The following is a 6,476-nucleotide window of genomic DNA, read 5'->3' as shown; positions in this document are numbered from 1 at the left end:
GCAAGCTCGCTCTGCCTGTAGCAAAGCTTGTACAAGAGAAGCCAAATGCACGGGCATGCATGCGGTTTGCGATTTTATCCTTGACAGTTAATATCTTGCAATTTGTATGATGTGTTTGAGAGCTTCTACTAAACGCCCAATTGCAATTTTTATAAGGAGCATGGTTGCTTTGTGCACTACTGAAGCCGTTAACACTTGCCATGAACACCTTGGGAAAGTTCACCTTGGTGGTTCTTCATTTGATTGCAAGGGTGGACATTGGTGCACAAGAAAGCAACATGTATTACATGAATACTAAAAATTATGTTTAAATAAGGTGATTACTTATGGGTATTTGTTAAGAGAAGATGCACCATGTTTTTGCAAAATTAGTCGAGGCATTGTACATTAAAATATGGTTGTGAGCTCAAGTGTCCAATATTAAGAAGGTACATAAAAATATGGAGAGTAAATCTTGTTTGCAAATGGTCACATTGAAAATCTTATTGTATTGAAGGAGTGGTTAATTTGTAGGTTATCAAGTAGCAATGAGAATCTAGACGAGGATTTTTGGAAGGCTCAAGCGTGAGATTAGATATAAGTGACTGATGATAACATTTGTGGGTGGAAGGTCCCTAATATATGTAATAGAAAAGCTCACTTGTTTGGTTGAATTAGAAGCTATGCCAAAGGTAGATTAACTTATTGGATGATTTGTATACATATGGTAAATAGAATTTAATTTTATTGGCACATAGCATCATTATTTGTAACAAAAACAAATTTCTATACTTCGTACATTAAACGTCATCCCCCTAGCTTCAAGGTCTCGCCCCCTCCTTGTAGGGATTTGGGTTGACCTTCAAGCACAAGCCTAGATTTAAGCGTTATCAAGCATCTCATGCACTTTTATCATCAAGCACCTCAAGCATAGGCCTAGCTTAACCTAAGTTCTAAGGACTTCTACACTAAAATTTGGAGGTCTTTTATGCAGCTAACTCTAAGGTCTTTCAAGCTCCATTAGCTAGCATTGCTCTTTGACAGACCATCTCCCATTTGGATCCATTGACTTTGGTCCCGTGTTGAGATAGATCCATAAGCATATGTTTATATTCTAATTCTTGTTCCCATTTATTCTCCCACATTAAATGACGAGTTCAATATGAGAAAATCATTTGGGTTGGTTAGATATTAGATTTTATGACATTACCTTTCTCTTGCCTCGAGGTAGAGAAGATAAAGTCTTAGTCATTAGTCGGAGTTTCTTAGCGGGTAGAGGATCCCTTTTTACCCTATGACATCATTCCAAGATGGATGACTAATCCTTTAGGGCTTGGGAGGCTTAGCTGTTGCAATTGTGTCTGCTCTTTAGTCCACATCATAGTTCCAAAGTAGAGTGACAATTTCTACTTGGTGTTTGAGAGACGTCGTCAACACAAACATGATTCTAAGCATGCATACTACTTAAATTTGTGCACAATAAAAAAAGAATTATTCTTATAAGACAAAGATACTGAAAATTTAAAAGTTCTTTTTTTTGTGCTTACTCTAATGTAGCATTGTAAGCATTGACAAGGTTCATACTATCCTTAAGCTGTATTCTTTGCATCCATCGAGCATCTTCAAAAGGATAATTTTTAAACTTAATAAGATATCATCAGATAATCTTACCATGCCGTAGTACCTTGTCCTCATGTCGAAGGATAGCTTTGGGTTGTACACCTCTTCTTGGTCTTCGATTTTTGGGCGGTCTTCAATAATTGGGTTTATTGGTGGCTCTCCTTTGTAAGGCTTGAGTAGACTCACATGAAAAGAATTTGTATGAGCCAATGGTTGGACAATTTGAGTTGATAAGCCATGTCATTGATTGGCTTCAAGATTTGAAAAGGATCATAGTATCTTTTTGCTAGTTTAGTATAATACTTTTGGTCGCCCATAGGATTTTGCTTGTCGTTTGCCTCAATTGAGCCTTGGGAAACTTGAGCAAGATCCAATTATCTTCTTTAAATGTTAAGGCTCTTTGGTGCTTATCAACATCAGCTTTTTGCCTTTGTTGAGAGATGGATATAGTCTCCTTAATCTTTTGGAAAGATTCTTATAGGTCGCGGTTATACTCATCGGCAGCGAAGATCTTTCCATGTACTTTAAGTAGAAAGGGATTTTTAGGTCTTCCCTCTATGATTTTAAAAGGCGCCTTTCATGTAGTAGTATGGTATGCATACTCTACAAGGGGTAAGTACTTCTCCCATTGTGAGCGTTAATCTACTTTTGTAACATAAGTCTTTAGTAGATCAAGAATCGTAAGATTGACTATCTCACTTTGGCTATCCGTTTGTGGTGATAGGCCGAAAAGAAATTCAATTTTTTAACCTAGATTTTCAAAGAGACCTTTCCAGAAATTGCTGGTCATTCTAACATCTCTATCTGACATGATGGATGTTGTCAATCCATGGTGTTTGAAAATCTAAGATATGAAGAGGTTGCCATTTGGTGTGCCTTAATAGCCTTTTTGACAGGAATAAAGTGTACTTGCTTGCTAAACCTGTTAACTATTGTCCATATATTTATGTATTCCCATGGATAGACTTGGATAATCAAAAGATAAAATCCATGGATATACTCTCCCATGGCGAATTAGGGATTGGCAATGGTTGGAGTAATCCAGGTTGTTTCTCTCTTATCATACTTTGTCTTTTGGCATATCACACATTTGGATACATACTCTCATATGTCCACTTTTATGGTAGGCCAATAGAAGTACGTTTTTACTTGTCAAAGAGCAGGTTGAATCCCTCGATGCTACGCATAGGGAGAAGCATGGGATTCATATAGGACTTTCTCACGAAGGGAGTGAGTAACACATAGCGTGTTGTCATGGAGAAGATAACCATCCTGTAGTAGGTGAATGGTTCCTCTTTCTTCCCTAAGGCAAGGGTTGACATTATGTCTTTAAAATCAAGGTCAATAGCGTACTCATGTATCATAGAAGATAGATCATTGTGAGCTGCTACAGACACTGCATTAACCCTCGTCATTGTGAATAGTGCGTCAGCCACTTGATTATGCTTACCAGCAATGTGAGCAATATGAAAATTAAATTGCAAAAGAAAATTTGCCCACCTCATTTGCTTATTGAAAAGCTTCCTTTGTGTCATGAAGTACTTGAGACTTTGGTGGTTCGTTCGCAAAATAAATGGAGTCCCCAATAAATAGTGCTTCCATGTGTCTAGGGCATGTAGAATAGTTAAAATCTCTTTTTCATATATGCCCAAGACCCGGTCATTAGCATTGAGCCTTTGGCTCTTATATGCTATGGCATGCCCTTCTTGAAGCAAAACTGCTCCAAGAAAATCACCACAAGCATCACATTGGACTTCAAATGGTTTTGAGAGATCCGGAAGCATAAGCACTGGTTGGGAGATAAGGTTCTTTTTGAACTTGTCAAAAGCATTTTGTTCTTTAGTAGTCCATGAGTACTTAACGTTCTTCTTTGTTAAGTCATGTAACGGTCCTCCTATTTGAGAGAATTTTGCTATGAAGCGTCTATAGTATGCACACATACAAATAAAGCTTCGTAGCTCATGTAGATTCCTTGGATTAGGCCATGCTTTTATTACCTCCAACTTTGATGGATCCATACTAATACCATCTTGAGAGATAATATGGCCTAAGTATTGAATCTCTTGAAGAAAAAATTCACTCTTCTTTTGATTGATAAAAAGCTTGTTCTCCCTTAAAGCTTGAAAAATTACATAGAGATGTTGCTTGTGCTCCTCTAAGGATTTGGAGTACATGATGATATCATCAAAGAACACTCCAGTAAACTTACCGTGGGTTCTAAAAGTTATCTCCATTAAATGATTGAGTGTGGCTGAAGCATTTGTCAAACCAAAAGGCATGATTAGATATTCATAAAGACCAAACATTGTACAAAACGAGGTCTTTACCATATTTTCATTCACTATCCTTATTTGATGATAGCCACTTTTAAGGTCAATCCTAATAAAGTAGATTGAATCTTATAGCTTATCAAACAGGTCTACTACCCATTGTACAGGAAATTTGTTTTTGATAGTAAAATAATTTAGTGCTCGATAGTCCACACACATGCGATATGTATCATCTTTTTTTTTTGCACTGAAACACTGGGGAACAAAAGGGAGAGGAGCTAGGCCTCACCATCCCCTTGGCTACCAGCTCATGTACTTGCCTCATAATCTCCTCTTGTTGAGCTTGAGAAACTCTATAAAGAGGTTTATTAGGCGGTGAGCTAGGCCTCACCATCCCCTTGTCTACCAGCTCATGTACTTGCCTCATAACCTCCTCTTGTTGAGCTTGAGAAACTCTATAAAAAGGTTTATTAGGCGGTAAGCTCTCGGGTAGAAGCTCTTTTATATGGTCATCATCCCCTCGTTTTGGAGGTAACTCCATATGATGTCATCAATGAATACATCTTGGAATCTAATTTGAAAATTAGAAAGTCTGATTCTTCTTGATTCCTATCACTTTGTTTTGTTAAAAAATTAGCATCATTCAGAGACTCTTTGACAAAAATCATGTACGAGAAAACCGAGCTTTTCGTTGACTTATCAAAAGAAGGTGAATCTACAAGTGCTTAGTACGACTAGACTCATTAGCATCTATATACATGCTCTTTTCCCTGTAGGTGAAGTAGAATCTCCTGTTAGGGAACTTCATGTTGGCAGCCATGCAGTTGAACCATGGTGCCCCTAGGATAACATCCTCATGTTGGAGAGGAAAGATGAAAAATTCTTCTTTGTCGACGCAGCTTTGGACATGAAGCCTCAACTTCCCAATCAAGGGAGTAACGGAGGCTTGCTATCCCTTGAAAGCTCCATTATAGCAATTACAGTATCTCCCATCTTGAAAGTTTGTATGCCCAGCTTTGTGGCCAACTCCATTGATATGAAGTTGTAAGTAGAGCCATGATCAAATAGGATAAAAGCATCATGCTCCCTCACCTTCCCCCAAGCATATGAAAGAGATGATCCTTTGCAATGAGCATTCTCGTTTGGAGCTTCAACTATGGAAGCTCTAGGAGTCTCATTGCGGGCATTCCTTTTGGGCCAAGAGCGATAGTCATGTCCTTGCTCCCCACACTTAAAGCATTTGTGATCTTTGCAAAAAGCCTCTAGCTCTTCAGGAGAGAGTTTTTTTTTAATCTTTGTAAAATCCTTTCTCCTTGGTTTTTGTTGTTGTTGTTGCAATTGCCTTGGGAAGAATTTTGAGCATTGTTCTTCCCCTTTGCATCATTTCAATCTTTGTTTTCCATGGGCTTGACATTCCTTTTAGCCCCTTGTTGAAAATTGATACGAGATGAAACCATAGTGTGGTGGATGACTTTGATGATAGAACTGGACCATTGGGAGTTGACATACTTGACCATTCTTCATGTAATCCCGCACAAAATTGTTGCTTTTGCTCGGTGAAGCCTATCCTTTGAAAGACAGTAGCCTTGAGATGTAAGTCCCAAAACTTGTCAACATATTTGTGGATAGACTCGTTGGAGAGCATCTTTAAACTCCGCCATTCAGTGAGCACTTTATCCTTGGCATTGCCTGCCAGGAATTGCTTCATGATGGAAACTCGTAGAGTTTTCCATGTCCTTGGGGCTTTGCCATTGAAGACTAGCCCACCATTGATGAGCAGATTTTTGAAAGTGCATAGCTACATGACATAGCTTGGAGGACTTTGTTCAACCCTCGTCTCCAAAGGCCGCGTTGAATTGCTAGATGAAGGCCAATACTTTGTTAGTAGCACCAAAGGTTCCATCATAGGTGAGAAAAGCCTCTTTGAATTTCTTAAGCTTTTGGGACATTTTCCAAGCAGGGTAGGATGTGTGATGTCCTCTCCTCTTGTATTCTCTTTCGGAGTGACAAGGAGAACTATAGGATGATCTTTTCCTCTTGGGAGGAGTTGGGGATCGTCGAGACCGCCGTCTTCGTGGAGCTACATCCTCAGAGGAATTCGGAGATTCACTTCTTTCTCATTCATTGGATTCCTCCTCTTCTCTTATCGGAGAGTCTTCTTTTGGAAGTCTCAACAAGATTGTCAGCCATGCTAACTAAAATTATGTGTATGTTACTTTGTGCTTTGGTACCCTCAAAAACCTTAGTTGATACTCTTCTTTACCTTTGAAAATTAGCTCTCAAGCACTCGTGGTTTAGAGACTGTTGATTGCAAAGAATAGTGGAGAGGGTATAACATTGCTTGGTTGATTATGGTTCCTGTTGATCTTGCTAGTAGCTCAATAATGGTTAAGCAACCAAAGGCAAGCCCCGAGAGACTCCATTATTAAGACTATAGTTCCCAACGGTGTACCTCGAACTAAGTCCTTTTCAACGAAGATAATAGATCCCTATCCCACATACCCTATTGCAATGAACATGTCCAACCTTTCATGAACAACTTAAGGACCTCTCTTCTCAAGCAAGAAAAGAGAAACCAAAAGCTCTGACACCAATGTAATGGAAATG

Source organism: Adiantum capillus-veneris, chromosome 14 (assembly GCF_014529385.1).
Source record: "Adiantum capillus-veneris isolate H3 chromosome 14, ASM1452938v2, whole genome shotgun sequence".
In the NCBI taxonomy this organism is placed as follows: domain Eukaryota; kingdom Viridiplantae; phylum Streptophyta; class Polypodiopsida; order Polypodiales; family Pteridaceae; genus Adiantum; species Adiantum capillus-veneris.
This window is presented reverse-complemented; position numbering follows the sequence as displayed.